The 25,855-nt window shown below is 41.7% G+C and overlaps 1 protein-coding gene across 2 annotated transcripts in view; it reads left to right on the forward strand.

Annotated features, from left to right (window-relative positions):
• aff2 (AF4/FMR2 family, member 2) overlaps window positions 1-25,855 on the forward strand; it is a 204,699-nt gene that overhangs the window by 26,781 nt on the left and 152,063 nt on the right. The window lies entirely within an intron of this gene.

Consider the following 25,855-nt stretch of genomic DNA (forward strand, 5'->3'; position numbering starts at 1 on the left):
CTAGCCCAACTTCAGTAACGCTACAAACGTCACTGCTTTTTAGTTTTCTGTCTTCATTTATGCTGGAAGTGATAGCAGAGCTGTACGTTTTAATTTGTTTCCAAAACCCCGCAGTCAGGACATGCTATATTGTATTTAGATAGAAGCTAGCGAGCTAACTCCCTGCTAACTTCTAACTCCGTTAAATGTCATAAATTCCGTTTTCATGGATGCCTGGATGTTAAACTCAATTGTTACACCTGGTAGAGCAGAACGCTGATCATTTTATTAAAGATGAAAGACTTTAGACAGTTTTTCAACTCTCAGTAATGCCATAGTGATCGTTTGATATATGGACCTGCAGCGGAGTTTAGGTCCAGACACGGCTAGTGACGTCAGACTGAACAACCGGATAGTTTTGTTGTGTGTATCAGAACAATGAGGCGACTGCTGAATGTTACAGGTGTTACAGGAGTGATGCATCTCCTGTTGTCAGGCCTGCAGGTATCAGGCTGTTGTTCTCCTTTATCTCATAGAGGACAGAAATTATTTTTTGGAGTGGCACAAATAATTTGTCTGGCATCAGATTTGATGCAGAACAGCTGATTGTTCTGTAAATAGTTTGAAATGTTTATTTAAAAACGCCTTGGCTGCATTAAAAAAAAATAGCTGCAAAAAACGTTGTTGTTTGCCAAAGTGAGTTACTTTTTTGAAGAAGTAACTATATAATTAATTGCCCAACATTGGTCATTATATACTATATTTTGCTGACAGGACTCTCTCTCAGACCACAGACTCATAATACAAGTCAGAGCTTTATAAAAAAAAAGGGAAAAAAAAGAAAGTTGTGTTTTCAAAATTGGAGTTCAAGTTATTTTTACTTTCAATAGTGTTAACATGCTACACAGGCCAATGACTAGATTTTTTTAAATTTTCATTGTAAGTGGGCTAAAGCAGTTAATTAAAAGTAGTCTAACATAAATGTAAACGCTGTAATTTGATTATTTTAATAAACATGTAACTTGGATGGATGCTGGCGTGACCACAGTGCACACGTCTGATGTCGCTCACAGTGATCCAAGGGACCGCTCAGGGAGTTTGTGTGTTCGCTCAGACACATGAAAAATTAGGGGGAACATTGATTGTATTGTCACGAGGTGCGCTTAAGTTCCTTCTGCTGGTGGAAATATTCCCTCCAAAGCCTGTAAAAAAGCCTCTCAGGTCGTTTTTGCTTTATTTTAAGTTGCCACAAGCAAAGCAAGTTTGGAGAACACTGGCGTGGGTAACGTTCAGTCGATTTGTGGTCTTAGGATTTAGTGTTCTAGTTTTATTACTATTGTGTGTGGATGAGGGTTGAATCTCGTGTTTCCCGTGTTAATAAAGAAAGAGAAACCTCATCATCTCTTAGACTAAAACAAAGACTGTAGATTTCTGAAATGCTGCCACAAATTAAAATCAATAGTCCAGCTATAGTTTTACTACAGTCCATCGACAGTTCCTGTGTCTGTTTGGTAACAGCTTGGTAATCTTTGGCACTTCATTTTCAGACATTAGCACAAAATGAAATACAGTAAATTAGTATGTAAGGAGTTAACAGCAACGGCTGTTTATGGTGCTGGTGCTGGATATTATTTTTAGCGCCACCATTAGGCAAACAGAAGCACTGTTGTTATGAAGCATTTGCACATCATTAGATTTGTTGTTATACACAAGTTTACAGGTTCTCAGGGGGAGGCTGTGAAACAGCAGATGGAGAATAATAAAAATAATAAACCTGAGCAAAAAGAAAAACAATAGTCGCAGACCCCGCAGGGCTGGAACCGCAAAAGATAGAAAGAAGTAAACCAGGTCAAATTGTTAATGTTACTGTAAATAACAGATAAACACAAAGCCTAATGCCAAGACCTCCTCCCAATAGGTCTCGCACATAAACACATAATTCCCACTGTCCCTCCGTACGCTGCTAATTCAATCCTCCTTCCTTTGCTCTTTATCTTCGTTGACTCTTTTTTTCATTCCACCGTCTTAATATGTTTCTCTCAGGTTTTCTTCTTCTATCGCTCTCGTTCTCTGAGTATAATCACCATGTTATCTGAGTAAATCCTTCAGACTGAAGTCTTTTGGCTTCACGGGGATTTGTAATATTTTCCTAATTTATTTCACAATATCATGCTTTAGTTATTTTAGTCAGAGATAATGTTCGACTTTCCTATTTCTAGAGACTAAAGGGGATTTCTATAATGTTACAAAGCGCTCTGGCGAGACTGCAGCTGGATTTGCTTTCTGATTTTTTTTTTGTCTTTTTTGTCTTTGCAGATTTTTAGAAGTTGTAAGTAGATCCCTAAAAAAAGTAGAGTGCTATATATATTAACATGAAGCTTCATTTGGTGTAATTGGTGCTAAATCCACAATAAATAAAAATACATGTTGTCAGTGTTGCTCCTTCAGAAGCCTCGACTCATAGCCAGCTCCTTGAAAAGGCCAGCGCTGTTGTTTAGCATCTGCCTGATTCACTGCAGCTTCGTAGCCCCTCGGTAACCCCTGAGATATGCGGAATACTTGCTTCTTTCCAGCTCACTTGTTGACTGGCTTGTCTGAGTGACATTTATTTGGGGCGGCTGTGCCCTGCGGCTCAGGTGATAGAGCAGGTCGAGCAATAATCGCAGGGTTGGCGGCCTGATCCCCTGCTCCTCCTGTCTGCATGTCAAAGTGTCCTTGGGCGAGACCTGATGGGTTACCTGCTGCCTGGCCCAAGAGATGTTAAAAATAGAATCAGACTATGTGTTCATTTACACCGCTACAACACTCATTAATGTCCTATTAGAAAGACATTGCAACTATTTTCTCTCTTTCTTAAGTGAAGATCAGAATGTTGATGCCAATGTTACATTTTTACATTAAATCTAAAGCTAGAGTGAAGCTAGATTAATCAGCTACACTGACTCTTGTCATAAATGAAAAGATAGCAGATCATTACAATCAAACTGAGTCAGTCTCAGCAGACTTGACTCAGGTGGTTCCATTCTGGTTATATAATCCTGTATAAAAGCAATGTTACCAAAGCCCTGTGTCATGCTGCAGTAACATGAGTCCTACAGCAACTATGAAGATCTTACTGGACTGAATGAATTTCTGTGTAATGTGAATTTGTGTGTATATAGATGGCAACAGAGCTTGTCAATTTATCGCAGTTAACTGTTATTGTTACGAACGGACTGCATGTCGTTGCCAGCTTGAATGCGTTCAGTTGTAAACTACTTAATGATTTTTCGTAGTTCCGCTGTTTTGCCCAGTGTCTGAAAGTGAAACTTAAATACCACAGCAATTGTATCGATCTTTGTCTTTTTTTGAAAGAAAGCAAACGGAGGTATGCTAAACCATTTTTCATATGGTTTAGTTATTCCTTAAAGTTCAAGAGCTTCCCTTGTAACTATGTCTGAATGGATTGTCAAGTAGGTTATTCCTTGACAATGCCCTCCTTGTAGCAGTATCCCAGCGTCTGGCCACTGTATTGACAAAGTGATCCCTCAGCCTGACTCTAGACTAGTGGATTTTTTTTATATATATCCCAGACCTCACTGTGTCAGTGTGTAACGCCACATCACCACGAGCCAGCCTGTGCCTGTGAAGGGATAACAACGGAAAACAGATTCCAGGTCCTGTCTGACGTTTTCACACTGACAGAACACAAAGTCCTTGTCTGTCTGAATCTGTTGAAGAACAAAGCTTCTTAAGACATCATATCCCCAGTGTAGCGACCAGGTACGTGGGTGGCCTTGATGGTCTGCCATGCAGGAAGAGCTGACCTAGAAAACAACGGCTGTCCTGTCAGGCCCTTTTCCCGGGGCCCACAGGTACGGCAGACAGGCGAAGAAAACAAAACAAAAGGAGATAAAAAATGGATGCTTACCCCCTGAGATTTATCATTTAAATGTTTTTGATGGGATGAGTCACATATCTAAGTTGACATGCCCTCAGCGCAGCTCATAGTCACATTTTTCTTTATTGTTAGGCGTTTTTTAATGACACTATTGCTTAATGCCTTTTTCTTCAGGTCAATAAAACACATTTTGAGCTTCATACTGAGGCACTTTCTTCCAAACCTGCCTCGCGTGGGAAGATTACAGTACACTACAACAGGCTTATATAATTGAAGCTATTTAATGCTATTGGCATGGCTACTGTATTTGTACTGCTTATATTTTTTAGACATAGTAGTTAACTAATTAAAGAGACTGTAGTAAGTCTCTATTGTAGCAATAGGTCTCTCCAACAGAAAACTCTACCGACTTAATAGTTCTACTTTGCTTCCATGAGCTCATGGAGGCAGCAGTAAAGTCTGCAGATTAGACGGTGACAGACTGATGCAGAGACAAAGGTGTATAAACAGTAGCTTTATTGTACGTAGATGTGACTACGCTGCATCAACTTGATAATGGCCAGCTCAGTCTTGTGGCAGACCTGAAACAGTCACGTCAAGCAATGTTTTTTTTTGTGTACATGGAAACAAATAGTCTTGTTTTCATTACAGGCACGACTACAAAAAAGTGAGTTTTGAACTTGGGGCAACCATATTTGAATCCAAACCATGATCTTTTATTGCCTGCTTCTGGATCCAAACTACTCTGTGTTTATTAAGGCTGTTGTGTTTTTAACATGTTTTAATGTTTTGTATCTTGTTCTATTTAATCTAAACAAGCCCCTAAAAACAGTCAGTGATCACTGTCGGTTTTTATTACCACTGTTCATTTTAAAGCTCAGTTTTTAACTACAGCACAGCCCATGCAGCAGTTTGATTTACAAGATGGCGCCGAGTATGGCAGCCAAGCAACAGCTTTTTTCTGTGTTTAATTTTACTTTTCCTTCATTTTTTCGCGAGTAGCACATGTCTCCTTGTGTACGACCGACAAACCTTACTGGACATAAAAGACGGTCTTTCTTATAACTTTCCGGAGTTCAAGTTTTGCAACACGGACGCTCCGTTCCCAGACCCCCCATTCATCTCACCTGAGACGCCTTTGTTCTCTGGCCCTGGAGGCCGCAAACGCCAACGCAGAGGGAGAAGATCTGGCGTTCTGGTTCGACTGAGACGGCGCACTAACAGACCACCGTTACCCAGTTTATTACTGGCTAATGTGCAGTCTCTGGAGAACAAGCTGTGCGAGCTTCGGGCACGGATCTCATTCCAGCGAGAGATGTGGGACTGCTGCGTGATCTGCCTCACAGAAACCTGGCTATCGGACAAGGTACCGGACTCCGCAATACAACTACCGGGGTTCTCCGTGCATCGCGCGGACAGGTCACAGGATCTTACTGGGGAAAAGCAGAGGCGGTGGTGTGTGTTTCATGATCAACAACAGCTGGTGTGATTATGCGAACGTGCACCCGGTCAAATCCTTCTGCTCACCGGACCTGGAGTACCTGATGATTAAGTGCCGGCCATTCTGGCTACCGAGGGAATTTACAGCAGTGATTATTACGGCTGTTTACATTCCCCCACAAGCCGACACTGACCGAGCACTCAGGGAACTGATCAGCAGCGAGGAAACTGCACACCCAGAGGCAGCGTTTATCACAGCCGGAGACTTTAATAAGGGAAACCTGAAGAAAGTCTCACCCAAACTCCACCAACACATCCATTTTAACACTCGTGGAGACCGGCTACTCGACCACTGCTACACCTCTTTCCGGGATGCGTACAAAGCCCTCCCCCGCGCCCCATTCGGCCAATCAGATCACCGCTCCATCCTGCTCCTGCCCGCCTACAGGCAGAAGCTGAAACAGGAAGCTCCAACCCGGAGGGCGGTGCACTGTTGGACGGACCAATCGGAGTCTGCGCTGCGGGACTGTTTTGATCACGCGGACTGGGAAATGTTTCACGTGGCTGCTAGGGACATTGATGAATACACAGACTCAGTCTGCGGATTTATCAGGAAATGCGTGGAAGATGTCGTCCCATCCAGAACAGTTAAATCCTTCCCAAATCAAAAACCCTGGATTAACGGAGATGTTCGCGCGGCACGGAGCACCGCCTTTGCCTCCGCGAACACATCGGACTACAAACACGCACATTACCAACTCCGGAAGACGATCAAAGCAGCCAAACGTGAGTACAGGGACAGGGTGGAGCAACAGTTTGACAACCCTCGGAGTATGTGGCAGGGACTAAACACGATCACAGACTTTAGAGGGAAAACCAGCACACCGCAGACCACGGCCTCTCTGTGTGAGGATCTAAACGTATTCTACGCTAGATTTGACACAGCGAACACCATGAGACCGGACAGTGTGCGCACCGCGGATGACGTCAGTGCGCACGCTGTGTCTGAGGAGGATGTGCGGAAGTGCTTCAGGAAGGTGAACGCACGCAAAGCTACTGGTCCGGATGGGATTCCCGGCCACGTCCTCAAGTCATGCGCGGCTCAGCTGGCTGGAGTGTTCACGCACATCTTCAACCTTTCCCTCTCTCTGTCTGTAGTCCCAGCCTGCTTCAAAATGGCCACCGTCGTCCCTGTACCCAAATCCTCCACCATCTCCTCATTGAACGACTGGCGACCTGTAGCCCTCACCCCCATCGTAAGCAAATGCTTCGAGAAGCTGGTCAGGGACTTCACCTGCTCTGCACTACCCGACTCACTGGACCCTCTACAGTTTGCATACCGCCACAACAGGTCCACTGATGATGCCATAGCCCTGACACTACATACTGCCCTGTCACACCTGCAGAAGAGAGACACGTATGTGAGAATGCTGTTTGTAGATTACAGCTCAGCATTCAATACCATCGTTCCCTCGAAGCTGGACAGGAAACTGCAGGATCTAGGACTGAGCAGCTCCCTCTGCAGCTGGATCCTTAGCTTCCTGTCTGACAGACGCCAAGTGGTCAGACTGGGCAGCATCACCTCATCCCCCATCACACTGAACACTGGTGCTCCACAGGGGTGTGTACTGAGCCCTCTCCTGTACTCACTCTACACCTACGACTGCACAGTCACTAACAGCTCCAACATCATTGTGAAGTTTGCGGACGACACTACAGTGGTGGGTCTTATCACCAATGGTGATGAGACAGCTTACAGGGAGGAGGTCAGCGCCCTGACCCACTGGTGTCAAGACAACCATCTCACCCTCAACGTCGCAAAGACAAAGGAGTTGATAGTGGACTTCAGGAGGTGCAGAGAAGTACACACCCCCATCACCATCAACGGCGCTGCTGTGGAGAGAGTGAGCAGCTTCCGGTTCCTTGGTGTACATCTGGCTGAGGATCTTACGTGGTCAGTACACACAAACAAAACAGTGAAGAAGGCGCAGCAGCGCCTCTTCTTTCTCAGGAGACTGAAAAGATTCGGCATGAGCCCCCGCATCCTCAGGACCTTCTATCACTGTGCCATTGAGAGCATCCTCACTGGATGCATCACCACCTGGTATGGCAACAGCACCGCCTACAACTGCAAAGCTCTCCAGCGAGTAGTGCGGTGCTCTGAACGGATAATTGGAGGTGAGCTTCCCTCCCTCCAAGACATCTACAGGAAGCGGTGCCTGAGGAAAGCGGGGAGGATCATCAAGGACTCCAGTCACCCCAGCCATAAACTGTTCAGACTACTTCCATCAGGAAGGAGGTTCTGCAGCATCCGGTCCCGAACCAGCAGACTGAGAGACAGCTTCTTCCATCAGGCCATCAGACTGATGAACACGTCATAGACACCTCAGCTTCACTACTGGAACTTTAACATTATGCACTCCATACTGTACAGTAATGCCACTGTTTTGCACATGTCTCAACTCTGTATATTTTTATATATTTTATTTATTGTTTACTCTATTTAATTTGTAAAATGTGTACACACACACGTAGAAAAATATTTAGTATACACATCCAGAAATGCATATACTATTATATATTGTACATATATTTATTAGTTTCAGATGTAGCCATTCTTGTGTTTTGCTTGTTTACATTATTGTATTTTGCACAACTCTGTTGCTTGTGAAGCATGCACACAAGAATTTCACTCACATGTGCTGTACCAATGTACCTGCACATGTGATGTGACAATAAAAGTGATTTGATTTGATTTATTAATGACTAACCTCGTATTGTGGATGGATTATCTCAGTTGTTCTCCTGACTGAAGTTTGGTCCTTTTACAGCATCCTGCCATGTGATTGCATTCGTTCCTAACCATCAGGAACCCTCCTATGAATTTTTATTGAGTGGAAAAAGGTTAGCGTTCATCCTCCAGCTTCACTGTGTTTATATTAAGCTAACATAGCTGTGTCGCTAGCAATCACGTAGCACATCATTATATACCAGCTAGTCCAACTTCAGTAACCCTACAAACGTCACTGCTGTTTAGTTTTCTGTCTTCATTTATGTTGGAAGTGATAGCGGAGCTGTACGTTTGAATTCGTTTCAGAAATCTCTCAGTCAGAACATGCTATATCATGCTTAGGTGGAAGCTAGCGAGCTAACTTCCTGCTAACCTCTAACTCCGTTGAATTTAATAAATTCTGTTTTCATGGATGCCTGGATGTTAAACTTAATTGTTACACCTGGTAAAGCAGCAACGCTGATCATTTTATTAAGATGAAAGATTTTAGACAGTTTTTAACTCTCAGTGTTTGTTTGACTTTGGGACCTGAAACAGAGTTTGGACCTGGAAACGGCTAATGACTTAAAGACTGGATAGTTTCATTTTTTTAACTGAATCTTAAATGCAACCTTTTTTTCTTTGCCTAAACCTAAACAAATAAGATAGAGATAAGATATAATTTTTCTTAAGTTGGGAAATTCCTTTGTAGGTAACAATGAACTTAAATATAGCAAACATGTTGTAGGCTATTAATAAATGCGCTTATAGTTCTTGAGTTTTCCTTACACACCTCAGGTGTAAGGAACAAGGACAAGCAGCAGGACAACCTTTGATGGGTCAAGGTGTCCAGCATATAGTGTCCTGTGTCTGTTGACAGAGGATGTGAGATTGTGAGGGACTCTGCCAGGCCCTGTTGCAGCATTAGTTCTAAAAATCATGCCCCGCTGGCTCTAGTTTAAACCTAATGTGAAGCATGTGGTCTGAGTCTGCAGGTATTGTTCAGACTTTCCGAAGAGCCATTTCATGTAAATCATTGTGAAGCTGGGCAGATCTTGGATGATGGTTTTTCCACTAACAGCCCTGTTTGGGGCTCAGACACAGATCCAAACCAGGCTATGATCTCAAACCTCAACATTAACTCAGTAAAACATCTGTAAAAGGCCTGTGGCAGAGACTTTTGCAATAACAGACATCTTCATTTTCTCAAGAAGAGTCTCTTTTGGCATTTTAAGAGCATCTGTTCATCATTGCTCTTAAAAGTAGAGCCCGTAGACAGTTACACAGCTCAAGTACTCATACATATCTCTGCTGAATCATCTTGCTTTCCACTGTCAAATTCGATGGGAGTGTAAGGTTACGCAGGAACTCAATAACCGTGCCTTTTGTTTTAGACACTTTGAGATTGAGGTGATTGCTTTTCCACCAGGAAGCCAAAGCACCACTGGCACTCAGGAGCCTCTTAAATGCGTTCAGGATTACGCTGTCATCACAGTCTTTCAGACGACATATCGGGCTCTGTGCTCCTGCAGTCATCTGTATGCAAAGTAAACAGAGGCGATGATAGTACAGAACCCTGAGGGTTTTTCTGTAGTGACAGATGTGATAGCGATACAGTGTGTAAAGTGCCCATTGAATCTGACCCGCTGTTAGAAAAGACTGAATCCACTGGATCAGCAGAGGGTTTACATTCAGCCTAAGAGCTGTAGGCACAATGGACTTCCACCACTTGAGAAGTCAACAAACGGCAGCCCGGCCCGGCTTTTATTTGAGTGAATGAGTGGGGGTGATACCTGTGTCACCTGCGCCTGTCTTAGCCGTAAGCACACTGAAGTGGGTTCATGAAGCCACCAGCTTTGTACTGTAGCCTCTTAAAGAAGTTCATACCTGCTGAAGGTAGAGCCATCGGGGATAAGATAAATGACAAAAAATTTCCATACACCTGCAGATTAACGTGCTCACAGAAGATCCCTGACAGCTGTCTGTATTAGACTCCCAGCAGCTGCCTGGTCAGCGTCGCTGGTCTGTGCGCTTCACCGGGGTTTTTGTGTTTGAAATGTCTCTGCACTTTCTCTATAAATTACACTCTGTGGTGTAGGGGATAAAATAAATAAATAAAAGTTCCCAGAAAGGTCATTTCTTTTATTTTGTGTCATTGAAATGACTCTAGTCCTGCCGCTCTGTTGAGCCCTGTACTTTTTTCCCCATTGCAGTGATGCATGGACTGCTTATATTGCTACACTGATTCAGGATGCACTAATTCAATTTGGCCTGCTGTGGTACTAACAGCCCTGTGTATGTCAACTGCAAACTATATTAATCTTACATTGCATTTAATTTATTTGCATATGATAAGTGTGAATGTTGCACATCACATCAGGTCTGTTTGGCAGATTCAGGTGCAGCACGCATCAGGTGGGAAATCAAAATTGCTGATGAGGCTACGTAAACACTGCTCAGCTGTCACCACTAGCACTGATATCAAACTGATTGCTTAAATACTTTTTAATAATTAGTTTTAATACTTGACTATGTAAACATACTTAAGTATTGAGTTATTGATTTGTGTGCATGGTGATCTGAGGGAAATTGGGAGGTCGGCAGTGGCAGGGTACAGATAAACAGTACTTAATCTGGAATTGCCTTTAAACAGTACATTAACATAATATAAGCAGAAAATACCTTTCAACATTGTTTTATATACAGTGCAAATGTCTCAAACCTCGTCTCAGTGTTTTGTACTTTGGTTCAAGGAGCCCGACTTTCTTTCTTTCTTTCTTTCTTTTTGTACCTGACCATTTTCAAAGGAACAGTTTGAGTTTGTTGGGGAGCTAAGTCACTTAGCACTGATCTATGAATCGCTGAAGCGTAAAAGAGGCAACTAGGTCAAGGGATGAACCACTGTTGTGTCTCCAATAGCAGCCTGTCGAAAAAAAACACATAATTTGTTCCCAATTTAAATGAATCTATGAAAGAGTCCAAAGATAAACCAGTTTTACAGGGGAAAAAAATTATGTTTTTGCAACACCAAAGTGATGATGATGATTGCATCAAGTCTTTTGCACAGTACTGTATACACTGAACATGCAGTGCATATGAGAGTAAAATATGAGATGGAACCACAGTGAATTATGATGCTGCTCTGCAGTACCTCTAAGCTGTATGGAGCAATACTACAGCTAATGCTGCATGGGCTTCTTTCAGCTTCATTTGTTTTGTGTTGATGTTCTACGCCTTTATAATTTTCCTTCAGTATTAACTGCTTTAATCCATCGTGAAACAGCAGAAAGAGTTAGCATCTAGCCAGCTCAAAGACTGCATTTGTTGTTATGGCGATGACAGTGGAGCTTAAAGGTGAGAGAATATTAAAATTACAATTTTCAGGTGTCCAGAACATGTAACTCGGATGTGTAATTAAACATTTATACACAGCCTGCAGTATCACTAAGATCATATCATGTCAGTGTTTTCAGAGCTTGAAAAAAAAGGTTCACTCTGTTATGGCAATGCTATTTGAACATAGGGGAAACATACTTTTAAATGTTTATAGTATAACTGTGTTTAAGGTGTATAACTGTACATTGACATATAGACGATGCATTTTAACTATGGCCCATAGACCTTAACAGAATGTCTCTTACTTTAAGAGAAGTTAATCACGTCTGGTTTCTGTTGTGATGTGTAATACGATACAGCAGACTCCCTCCTGCTCAGCTTTGAATCCAAATTAAAACTGATGCATGGATCCTAGGGTAAAACACTGGCTGCTTGTAATGAGCAGGTAAATGTCTATTAAATGTCTGTGTCTGTTAAGCCCATTGTATTTCTGCCCATCAAAAAGTCTGCGCATGTGCGAATATATCGCCCATTGTTGATTATTGCACTGTCGATTGTCGGTTGGAAGATTTTTACATATCGCCCAAACTTAGTAAACACACTGTGTTTTTATCAGTTCAGTTAATTATAAAGTGCTTCTTTTGTTATTAGAACAGGATTCATCAAGAGATTTGCCAGCTTACGAAAAACATCCTGCAAATAATCTATGTAAAGTTACACACATACATTAATTTAAAATCATCAGAAGTCCAGGATCACAGACGTCTATATTAGCCACAGCATGTTGTTTAGCCAGTGTATGTCGCAGCAGTTGATATGTTAGAGAGTGTGTTAATGGGTGTGTGTTTGTGGGGTTATTAACATTTCCCACAATGAGAGAATGCTGTTTCTCATAGCTGGCATACGTGTAACGCCACAGAATAGTGTGCAGCGATTACAGCCAAGACCAAATGGCTCGAGGTAAAATCTCTGTGGTACAGACACCGAGCAGCTGTTAACCCTTCATGTGCCGGGGACGGATAATTGGCTGGAAAAGCCTTTGTCTGAAAAAGAGGAGAGAGAGAAGAAGGTGATGTGGAGGCATGTTTGCAGCCTGTGTGTGTGTGTGTGTGTGTGTGTGTGTGTGTGTGTGTGTGTGTCCTTGGGGGTCTCTCTATCCATCTTTCTCGCTCTCACTCTCTGGTCCGGAGCTTGTTACCATAGCAACATAGAAGAAGAGGTAATGCTGCCGGAGTCCCAAAAATTGTATTATCTTTTTCAGACACACACTTGCATGCACACACACACGCGCACACACACACACACACAAACACATGCTGCTCCTTCGTCTATCTTGTGCATATACAAACTGGCAGGCAGTCGTTGTGTGTGTGTGTGTGTGTTTATCTGTGTGTGTCCGGTACAGCTTGTTCATGCTGGCAGGCAAAAGCATGCAGACACACACACAGAGAAAGAGAGAGATCGGCTGAAGGAAAAGCAGGACAGGCGGAGTGTTGCAGCAGAGTAGACGAGGTCATGTAAGAACAGCATGATAGTTTATTTATGCCACTGTGGGGAGATAATTGGCTTTTACTCATTCATTATTTCTTGTGTTTTCTCAAGTTGTCAGCCTATTGTACAACAGGTAGATCTGACTCTGCAAGGCGCCATAAAGCAAGGTTAGCTGGCACTACAATAAAACAAGGAAAAGCACTCTGTGGCTTTGTGATGTGGCTCATTAGTACATATTGATACTATACAGGAGACAATAATAGCCAACAGTAGCTGTGACTAAATATTTACACTCAAACTGTTAGCTGATGATATTTAATACAACATATTAAGTATCTAGCTTTAGTTTTTTATTCAAAGAAATTTAGGTTTGATCAGCATTCAAATGAAACCAAACAGGAAAAAGTGATGATGACAGTTTGGGGAATTACAGAGAAGAGTACGGCTAGAAGAGCCACCACTTCAATCTCATTCCGTCTTGGTTTCAGATTGACAAATTTAGCATGTGGCTAGTTGACACAGTGAAGCATTTAGCAGCTAAACAAGCTATTTTCCTCCACAAGATGGTGAAGACCGAATCTGAGCCAAAAACTGGCTGCGTATTGGATGTCTGCCACCCATTGAGAGAGATGGAGGGTGAATACAGGCAGCTGTTTCCCAACATGCTCACCATATCTGCAATAATGACTCCAAAGAGTTAACTTGTCGTTATTGTTATGGTGCACATAGGCGGAAACAGATTTTTATCTGATGTTTATCTATGACATGCCTAAACATGATGCAATGACTGAGACATCACGATTGTGAAATGCAGTTGTTGGTATCAGTAATAGTGGAAGTACACAATTCTCAATCCCCAATGAAACTGTATGTTTTTGCATATAATTAAACATAAATTTCGTTATTAAAAAGTCAGCCGTTGATTTAAAATACTATTATACATTGTTCAAAAGACACAGAATTAAATGTTAGTTTCTTAGTGTAGCCTGCTAACAGTATGAGGGACTGCATAATGTTAGCTAACTTATGTTAGCCTAAGTGTTAATATAGCATTAGCCATTGCAAACATTTTCATCTTTGACGCGTTGCTGATTTCACAATAACAATGAGAGCTATTTTAAAAATATGGTAATTTCACCATCTTCCAAATGTAATTTTTGCTTGAAGGCTTCCTTCTTGTTCTTCTTCGGCCTGTAATGATAGGTAAAACACCTGTAATCATATTCTGCCCCCATTAATTCTGGAAAAATTGGTACTTACCATGCTAAAAGTAAAAAAAAAAATTAATAAATATATATATATACTATGGCACAATCCACTTTGTATTGTCTCTGTCCTGTCTTTGTTTATCATACTGTTAGTATTGTTTAATTATCATTATAGTATTGTATATTTAGTAATTAGTACCTTTTTTTATCCCTTAAATTCTTAGCATGTTATTTATTTGTAATTCCTGGTTTTATATCTCTTGGAGATATATCCTTTATATATTTATAAATGCACGATGGGGGGCTTGGGGTGAAACAGCATTTCGGTACACTGTATACTGTGTATACTGCTGTATTGACAATAAAGCTCATGAATCATGAATATACTCAGAATATTCAGAATTTTGGTATTGAAAGGTATTGTATAAATACTGGTTTTGGTGACAATCCTAATGACATAAAATCAGAGAAGAGTCACAGGTCCACTGACGACAGTGACAATTAGTGTCTGTTTAAGTTAGTTAACAATATTGGTCATACTGGTTATTGGTTACATACTACACAAAATCACACTTCGACTTCCTTTTTTGTAGTTTTAATTAAGGCCAACAGTTCATATTACTTCATATGAAGTAATATGAACTGAAACTCGATGAACTGAAAGAAGACCATTAGTGGACCACACATAACATTTCAGGTACATTTGCAACCTATTTGTAAAACTGCCAGAAGAGTTGACCTATTATGATGTTCTTGTTGGTTTTTCTGGAAACTACTCAGTCAGGTTTACAGTAGACAATAAAAGTTACTTAGTTATGTTTAGAAAGCCGCTCACTTGCTAGCTGCTAAAAAGCTAAGGCATAGGATCAAAGACTGTGTGTGTGTGTATATATATATATATATATATATATATATATATATATATATATATATATATATATATATATATATATATATATATATATATGCCTGAAAGGCATAAATCAAAATGTATAGAACTGAGAATTGATTTTTTTTTTTTTTTAACAATAACAGCACAAAACTGGTCTACAAAATACTGACTGACCACTGGGATTACATCTATCTATTATACACAGTATATGTCTAAGAATATATACATTTCCATGTTTTTCTGCAAAGGAAATCTACCAAAAGCCAGGTATGGCCTGCTGTCACAGCTGTGGGGAATGCAGCTGTTTAGACTGACTACTCTCCCTGTGGTAAAACACTGAAATTAAGAATTTGTTTCCATGAAAAGATGCTATTTTATTGTGCTTTCATGTAACCAAAAAAACTTAAAATATGTTTTTATTACCGTTGAAAATCTGAAACACACTTCACTGATGACCCAGCAGGTTGTGCCTGCCTGTAATCACCACGGGTGTGTTTCCCCGTACCTTTTTAAATTAAAGAGGGACCTGTTAGTCATCACTCTGAGTGACAGAAGTGAAACGGTGCTCTGTCACTGCAAAGGAAAATGCCTCTGAAATTAACATCTAATATGATTACAGCACAGAGTTTATGCTTTTTAATATTAATATTAATAAGTTTTATACAGATGTGCTATAGTACCATTTAAGAATGATATCAAAGCGTGCATATGTTCAGTAAAAGGTCAGTCTATGTCTTCATACACAAAAATACTGACAGTATTTCTATCAATGTGCATATATGAGCTAAAAACGTATGACATATTCAGAGCCCTGGCACACTTGTGTTTGCACATGTAAATGTGAAAGATGAAAGCGTGAGGATTACACGGCTGTCTTATCAATTAAATTTCATGAATCGCATAATACCTTGACTCGGGAAGCTTAGGAAATGTCAGCGGCGTGCGAACGATCGATGCGCTGTCGAAGTGCCTGAGACACCGTCAGAGGGTCCCAACGCCGCTGACAAGCATGTGACATCACATAATGTCTGAGACAGAGATCATAAGCGTGATAATGGCCGTGATTACATTAGTAAAGCTATTATGTTTTAGATGACAGATCTCATTAACATATAAACAGCGCTGTGGAAATTAACAGGCCCACACACACACAACAGGGTGTATGTGTGCAGGCATGTAAGGGATTATAGGATACAGATATTAACAAACATAATGCCATTGGACATGGAGACACACACAAAACACACACACAGATATATATATATATATATATGTAGTACATGTGTGTATTCTCGACAATTACACACACATATCTCTGAAGTTCATTTTAGCCTGATTAAATGTAATTTCCCCAAAATGCACCTGTTTCCCTCTGAGTCATTTTCTTGAAATCGTGACACACCCCCACCTACACACAGACACACACACAGTGTTTATGTTCATGTGAATACGGGAATGGTCTGTAATCTTTCTCTGTCTCTTCCTGCCCTCATGATAAACTGCCTGTCTAACATTGTTTTCTTATCGCTCTGTGTGTGTGTGTGTCTTCGTGCATGTGTGCTTATAACACAAGTGTGTATGCCTCTTTTTTTTGGTTTGAGTGCATGAACACCTAATGAATGTTTTTGAGAAAGACGGCCAGGGATCCTGCATGCATGCGCGTGTGTGCGTGTTTATTTTAGCCACGCTGAGTCTCCAGAGCCGAGCTCTCGGAGCATTTGGAGGCAAACATTAACATCACCAGATGCCTCTGTCTGACTCTGTCTTTTCCTCTGTGTCTCAGTCTGCTCGCCCCATCTTTTGTCCTTCTCTCTAACCTGTTATCTGATCACTCGTTGTTTCTCTCGCTCTGATTTTACAGAAGGCAGGATGTAGTTAACTGTGTTCAGTCATTATCTAATTAACTAATTTAGCAAACATTAATTCTTTCTCATCAGCTAAAAGTGTGCAGATTAACTATGGACGTATGTGTGTGAAAGGAGTGGTGATTTTTTTTCTTCGTTAAGTGAGTATTAAATTATTAACCCCTCATTACCAGGTGAAAATCAGGAGATAAAGGAAGCTCTAATCGTTGATCTGGCTAATCAGGGAACAATCAGTTTTCCTTTCAAGAGACAACAGAGCAATCAGCATTTTCTTCACACTGTTATGTGTGATTTTTGTGTCTTTGAAAAAATTGCACTGCCACATTTGAATGTTTGGAGCTACGGTGTCATTGTTGCCGCTGCACACTCGTTTTTTCTTCCCCTTTCCGTTGATTTATGTCGTACTTTTAAAGAAGTCTGTTCGATTTGGAAGTCACTGGGTCTGCTCCCACATGGAAACATCCTTCAGGCAGACTTGGGAGTTGCACATCAAAGGCAGACCACAGAAAGAAATCTTGAAATCTTATGATGGGAAGTAGCCCTCTCTGTCGTGTCAAAACATTAGCGGATCTCGGTGTAATCAGAGTTCATTGTGAGTGTGCAGAAGACACAATGAAGGAGCCACTAATGACAATTGTGACACAATAAAGGACCCACGCACACAGCGGTGTAGGTTGAGTGCTTGCTGGGGAGATGATCAGATGATGGAGGTCAGCTGTGTGAGTCAGCTGACCCTGACACCACACTCTGAACCCTGTGCTTCACCCCTCCCACGCAGCTGAGCCACAAACCATACCCAGCCACATACCCCCATCGCCCAACTTAGCCCTGGGAGCCATCCGGCCTAGCATAGAGAACCCTGCATGAACGCTGCCTGGCACTGCTCCATCCACTGGACCAGATCTGGTCAGATGTTTCAGATCAGATCAAGGGGCTGATTAGCTCCTCAAAGCTGGGCACAAAACAGCCAACCCCAAGAACCGCCTCACCTCTTTTTTGGTCTTGGGATGTGGAAAGGATGCGATGGCTGCTGTTTTACCCATCTGCCAGTAGCTCTTGGTTAAATCCAGTGTCGTGAAAAAACAAACAGTCCCAAACTGGTCCAGGAGCTCGTCGACCGGGGCATGGCATAAGCATGAGACTGTGATACAGAATCCTATGGACCCGTCTTTCTTCACCACAAAACTATGGAGCCACACACACACTGCACTGTATGACTTTTCTATTAATCCCAGCTTTAGCATTTCAGCCAATTCCCACTGAACCATCTCTTATGCTCAGGTGACCGATAGGGTCGTGAATGCACCGTCACACAAGGGCACGTTTTGAAATGCTGCTCTATGAGATTGGTACAGCTGGGGGAGAACATATCTACAAAAACACTATTGCAATGTTCTCTGTGCCTGTGTGAGATGGTCATCACAATAGAGGGAGGCAGGAGTGGTGGAATATGGCACCCCTGACTGATCTTTCACCTACACCAAGCTCACTAGATGAGCAGTGTGGCTCCCCGCCATCCGTCCACTTCATATTCTATGCCACCCACTCGCTGTGTGACCACAAAGTGTCCTTGCCACTTAGGGAGTATCTTTGAGCTGGAAGAAGGGAATTTTACAAGCACTTTGTCTCCTGGTGAAAATTGCCCGAGTCTAGCCCCACTGTTGTATAGGCGCTACTGGCGTTCCTGGGCCTGGAGCAAATTTTCTTGTGATAATCACCCCAAAATGTGCAGCTTTGCTCTAAGGTCCAGGACGTACTGAATTTCATTGTTACCTGGGCTTGGAGCTTCCTCCCAGTTTTCTTTAACTAGGTCCAACACCCCCAGCCTTTTCCAACAGTAATTCAAAGTGAGAAATCCAGTAGAGGTCTGGGACCCCTCCCACACTGCAAACAACGGAGTGTCTAACCAGTGATCCCAATCAAGTTCATCCTTGTGAATCAACTTACGAATCATGGACTTTAAAGTCTTATTCAGCTGCTCCACCAACCCGTCAGCCTGAGGGTCGTAGACGCTGGTCCGACTCAGGAGGTGACTTGAAACACCATCTGCACCACACTCTTTGCAGATATTGTGCACAGCAGCAAGGCTTTGGAGTAACACATTGCATAATCCACCAGAACGAAAACAAAGCAATATCCCTGTGCACACCCCATGAAATGACCCAATGAGGTCCATGCCAATGCACTCCAAGGGGACCTCAATTAATGGTAACAGACACAAAGGCGCCTTTGGAATTGATTTCTTCAATGGCCAGTCCAGGCAAGACGTGCACCATCATCACACGAACCCACCCAAATGCCGGGCCAATAGAATCGGGCCATTGTTCGCTTCAGAGTTTTATCATATGCCATATGCTACGCCTTGTGTTTATAACCTTAGGTACCAACAACTTGGTGTTCTCCTCTTCTGTGAGCGTCATGACTTACTCTATAAAGCCTATCTTTAATCGATACAGAATGCGGGTAGGCCAGCTCTGCTTCATGCGCCATGTGACCATCAGTTCTTATGACAAAGACTGAGCATAGGGTGTCATCACAAGACTGCTCTAGTGGGAAATCTCCCATAGAGTGAATTACTGGAGCCAGTTGGGCTCAGGAGAAGGCCCTTGTATATGATTTCCAGCTACACTATAGGATATTTGTGCATGTATGCATTCATGCATCTAACTTCCAATCAATCAACCTTCAGCAATGCCCTGGGCCAAACCAGGGTCTGGTGGACCAGGGTCTGCATAGAGCCAGAGTCCACTATAGCCTGACGTATACTACCTTGGCTTGTTAAAGGTATGCTGCAATCTATTCTGAAATCGTTGGCCAGGGTCACGGTGGAGTCCAGGCCAGGGGCAGTGGACCAACTTTACTCCTGATGCACAGATGGCAGCTCAGCCACCATCTGGGCAAACACCTTAGATGACGAGGCCACCAGGTCCGCCACACGTGGGTTTTGACGCCACTGTGACACGATAAAGGACCCACATACACAACGTTATAGGTTGAGTGTTTTTATTTTCAGACTGTCTTTGCGGCAGCTTACTTGTTGCCCTCCTACTGCTTCACGTCACGTACAGTTCTGTGTTCTGGTGCAACATACTCAAATGGGGAGATGTGATTAGATAACGGAGATCAGCTGTGTAAGGCAGCCTCCCCCGATGCCACACCCTGAACCCACTGCTCAACCCCTCCCGTGCAGCTGAGCCACAAATCACACCCCACCACTGGTAATTCAGCTAAATAAGAATGCAACTTGTGACTTTCTTCTGAATTTGACAACAAGGTGCTCAGGTCCTGTTGGTGCAAAGCAAAAGCCAAAATCCTCACCCTGCCACCTCCGTGCTTTACAGCTGGTATGAGTCCTCCTCTACGGTGCCCTAACTACACGCGTAGGCAGCCTGCTTCACAGAAGTTTAACACGAATGACTACTTGACCGTCGGAGCTGTCCATTTCCGTAACCGTGTATAATCCAGGCTTTATCCTTCAGCTACTTACGCTTCAGTTTCTATGGAAGCAGTAAGGGTGTACTTAGTTTTTCCTAGTGAAAGTAAAGGCTTTCCTTTTCACATGACTGCTGTATGTGAGGCTACAGCATCCTCTGACATTTAACATTAATGGATTCTACCCTTTGAAGTTTGTGGCCACTGTTACCACTACTGAACAATGTTTGTATCACTAGGTCACCATTTACTTTGCATCGTGCACGCACATGAGATGTACGTCCCTGGCGTGGGTTTTATTCAGTTTAACAACAGCTGTCAGTTGTAATTCACTTGCACAGGCAGCAGAGAAGCCTTAAAAACAGTAGCTGGCAAGCTCTGCACTTATTTTACCGGGACACTTAAAAATCATTGTCAAGCAGTCCTTCAACAGTCAGTCACTAAGTAAAATTCAAATCATTTTCAGTCAGCCAATCAATTACTCAATTTTTGTCCACCTGTTAGATGTTTTTAGCAGAATAATTATGATTACTTTGTTAAAACTTTGTTAATTATTTGAAACTTTGTTGCTCACTTCTGGTGTAATCAGAAGGTTCAGGATATGAAAGCAAACATGTTTGCTGTGAAGCCAAACAACCTCATTTAAGGTTTCAAGGAGAAAAGCATGGCGGCATATTCAGCTTAGACATGTGATCTACTGTATGTAACTGCAAAAGCACGGCTGTGAAAGAGTGATAAAAGCGTCCTTTCATTGAGCTGTGATAGAAAAAAAATAAACCCTGCTTTCATTTAAAGTTATGTTAGTTAATTTGCTAACTTTGCCAATCATCTTCATACACCGGTGACACAATTTGCCGGTTGTATAAATTGGCATCACAATAATCGACAGGTAAAGTCTGGTTAATCACCCATATGGAAAAGAAATAGTAAAAACTTATATGTGATTACTCATGAAAGTGGCCACTTTCATGAGTAAATCATACAAGGCTTACATGATTTACTCATGAAAGTGGCCACTTTCTCATTACTTTCATACATTGTTTTAATAAGTATCCAAAACATACAAGTTTCATTATATAATTTTTCAAGGGATCTTATATCTGTTTTCACTCTTATATGCTTTTCATACAAGTTTCACACAAGACAGATACAAACTTTATAAGATTTATATATATCTTTTCCATATGGGCAGTCCTGTTTAAAGACACCTCTCTCCAGTGCACCAAGCTGCATTTTTACAAAACCTGTGAAAATCCTTTCCAGTCTTTTATCTGGCCATTATTCAGCAGCACCCGATTAATAAGGAGTACATGTTCCATTATTAATGCAAACAGTAAGAATCTTCACAGCCGAGCTGTGAATTATTACACATCTTTGACAATGCTCCTCTTGTATTCTGAAAGAAGAATAGGTCATCATCACTGATGTGCACTTGGAAAAGAATGAAAAGACTCCAGAGAGAATCGAACCTTTTCAAAATCATCGCTTTCCGTGTTTTTAACACCGGAAAACTGTGAAAATATCTCTCGTGCAAATAAAGCCAGATAATTCAAATTGTTTTACATTGTAAAAGGCTGCGTTATCATGAATCTGATTATTGTACCGGGAGCGGCGAGAAGCCCCTTTCGGACATTTACAATGAATCCTGGGATGTGTCGGTCGGAGAGAGGTGAAATGAGATGGCGTGAGAATGGCCTGTAGAGTCACTAGAGTCTGTGTTTGCTCTGACAATGATTCTACTCAAAAGTGTTTGCACTCGGAAATGTGCCTGAGTGGCCTGTTTTCATTGTATCACACGCACTTCAACAGCTCGCTCTCGGCCTCTCTCCCTTCCCCTCTCTCTCGCTTTAATCTTTTGTTTCACTGGGCTCCAGAAAGCCATTATGTTAGAGTACCTACAGTGATGGAGACACCATTTAATACCCAAGAACACACCTTTTTAGGTTCACGTTGGGGAAATGCTCATTTATTTTAAACAAGTTCACTGCTGGTTAGAAAACACAAAGATCCCAAATACACAGGCCCTGCAGTGACGGGCCACTATTAGTTGTGTTAAAGTGACAGCTCTGAGAACTAAATGGGAAACATCCTAACTAAAAACTCTGTTTTCATTTAAAACTTGCCCTTTAAAAATATATTGTGATTCTCCAGAGAACAGAATTTAAACCTTTGCAGAAAGATTAAAATCCAGCATTCATTCAAAGCACAGCAGCTTTTGTTCCCGGTGATTTCCCAATAGGAATTTTAATTTATGTGCCCAAAAGCTCAGCTGCTGTTTGCTTGTAGAGAAGAATTTAAGAACATAAGACTATGTAAAAATCAACATGACAGATCATAAAATAAGCAAATAATGAAGTAATCAGTCCCACAGATGTAGATTTTTTTCTGTTTCCACAGCTAAAGAGAAGGTAAAACACTATTTATTTATTTTTTTAGTAATGCCAGTTTTTCCGTTAGATCAACTGCAGGTGGTTGGCAGGGGTGACACCACCCCCAGTGCGCACGATGAGAAGCTGTTAATGCACTTAAAGTAGACTAACGAGTTGTCATCAGCTCCTGTTGCTATCTTCTCCCCATTTTGCCTCCACACACACACACCTCGCCACACACATACACAACACACAAAGCTTGACCATAAATGACTGGGAAATGCAGTAGAGACTTTTAGTTTTTGCTATAAAATCCACAAAATGCTGTTTTGAAAAGAGGGCACTAATGAAGAAACACTCACATACACGTTAAAAAGTACTGTGAACATGCCATCACTGTCCTCTCATTACAAACTGACAGTAAAATAACCACCTTAGTAAAACAAGCAAAGTAGAACATCATATTTGTAATTTAATATTTTCTGACCATGTTAACAGCAAGCAGGGGCAGCCACACCACATAACCAATGGTGAAAGCATATCAAGCATTCTAACTAGCTTGTTTGCATAGCCAATTTAGATTCACCAATTAATCTAACGTGGACGTCTTTGTAACACGTGGGAGGAAGTTTAAGTTCACAGAGAAAACCCACACAGGTACAGGTTAAACATTCAAGCGCCACACACAAAAAAGGCCCAGGCAGCTTTCAAACCAGGAACCTTGTTATTGTGCACCAACAGTGCTAGCTACCACAGTAGCTAGTAGCCGCTAGTTTTTCTACCAGAACTTCTTTTTTCTTATTCATTTTGTCCTAACAAAGAGACATTTTGGTAGCAACAGAGCTAGGCTTCTAAAATGGCTAGCTGTGACGCAAAGTCTTGGGAATTGTAACTGATATCAACACAGTTTTACTTTCAGCCTCAGATGTCCCATTTGCTATTTCCGAAATAAACACATGATTAGAACATGCGAGTTGACGGCACTTTTTTTTTCTACCCACACAACAAAAGAAAAGGAAGAAACGCTTTGAAAATGTGTACATATGTAAATAGGAGAACTCTTTGAGTTAATGTGTGATTTCTATACATTTGTGTGCCTGTGTGCACGAAAGAACAAAGCAGCAGGGTCCTCTGATGTTCTTGCTCTGTCCATCAGTGTCACGTACACGGGTTCGTGTGATGTGCATGAAAACAAACCCAGAAGGTAACAATGCATTTAAGGCTTTGTCTCATTAGAATACCTGCTCTCATATCAAACACACACAGAAACATGAAATAAAAACTGATTTCTGATATCGTCCTTCTTCCCGTCTGTCCACATACAGAAACCTGAAAGCTGTACATTTTTGCATTGATGGCATCCTGGATGATCTTCTTCTCCTCTATTTATCCAGGAATGCCTGCTGATATTCCTCTGATGTCTAATGCCGTCTGAATGAGCACCCAAACCTGAAAACACACACACACATGCACACAAAAAAATGCGTCGTTGAACTGACACTTCAAACAAAGCTTTTGTCTGCTGCCTGACAGCTATTCCTCTCTCCTTCCCCCTCTCCTCCTCTTCCTCCTCCTCTCATTATCCCCCTCACTTCTCCCTGTCATTCCAAAACACTCGTTCTACCCCCTCATTCCCTCGCTGTCTCCCACACACACGCCACAAATGCATTGAAGGGTTTATTCCTAATTGAGCTGCCTGGTTAAATGCAGGTTAAATAAAATACAAAGAATAAAAATATGACGGGCATTTTACACCACCACTCGAGCTAAAGGTGTAATTATCGGCGGCATTTAATTTCTAGGAGCAATAGATTAATACGATGATTTATTTTAAAGCAAATTGTCGTAATGACTTCATTACTCGCAGAGGTGTCAATGATAAAAGCGTGGGTTAAAACTTTGAAGTAAAATGAAAACAGAATCCCTCGCCGGTTTTGCAGTCGTGTTCGACACTTTTGTGAACACAAACAAAGCTCCATTGTGTACGGTGACAGGGGGATTTTACACTCACTGGAACAAAAAAATTCCAGCGCTCACTTCTGTTATAGAGTTCAGCTGAAGCTGAAGATGTCTTAGAGCTTGCACTGTTCGGTTTAACCAATCTGGGTGAAGCAATGAGAGTCGCTGGTTGTCGAGGAATCTGCCATTTACAGCGAATAGTTTTTGCAGGTTGGTTGGAATAAACTATCAAGTTGCTGTGATGATGCTGAGCGAGAAACTTCGGCCTAAAAACTTACATCAAAATTATTTCTCTGATGTCTACATGATTGGGATTGATGTCCCCAACCGTAGCCCTGATCCTGTGAGACAAAGAAAAATGTACTTTTGTGGACAAATGTTTACATTTACTTCAAATGACTATTTCTCTGTTCCCTGATTCCCATGAAGATTTTTAAAAGAGCGACAGAATGGGGTTAGAGTTGGGGTCGTCATTGATAAGTTAGACCAGCGGTCCCCAACCTTTTTTGCGCCATGGATCGTTTAATGTCAGATAATATTTTCATGGACCGGCCTTTAAGGTGTCACGGATAAAGACAACAAAATAAAATGATACGACCAAGACAAAAACTGTGCTATTTTGAAAATATAATAATAAACGTGAATTCACTGTGTAATTGTGTAACTTTATTAGCAGTGACCTCCTGAAATGCACCAACAACATTGAGAGTAACATCCTCCTCTCTGGTCGCTATGGTAACACGTAAATATTTCTTTTAGAATAAGACACACAACTGCAACACGGGAAACGACCCAGGGAAGCTGAGTTAACGATAAAAACCCTGAAAACCACAAATTTCACACCCGAGACTCAACTCTTGCAGCCTGGTACCAAACAACTCACGGACGGCCCGGGGGTTGCTGCTGAGTTAGACCTCAGAGGGTTAAATCAACAATGCTAAAAGTAACATGTGGAGCAAGTTTAACCAAGCTGCGTCAGCTTGAACAAATCATTGTAATAGGGACTGTCAATTGTAGAAACAGCTTATAGACCATCATTAACCCTCTGATGTCTACGTCATCGTCTAATGTTCCCAACATTAGTCCTGGATCCCTAAACTACGTTTGGGAGACAATCAAGCAAAACGTAGTTTTTTGGAAGGATGTGGATGTTTCAATGCAGTCTAGTTATGTAATGTTGTTTTTTATTTATTTATTTATTAATTTTTGTCTCCTTATCCCCAAGACTTGAGAG

This window comes from Astatotilapia calliptera, chromosome 2 (assembly GCF_900246225.1).
Source record: "Astatotilapia calliptera chromosome 2, fAstCal1.2, whole genome shotgun sequence".
NCBI lineage: Eukaryota > Metazoa > Chordata > Actinopteri > Cichliformes > Cichlidae > Astatotilapia > Astatotilapia calliptera.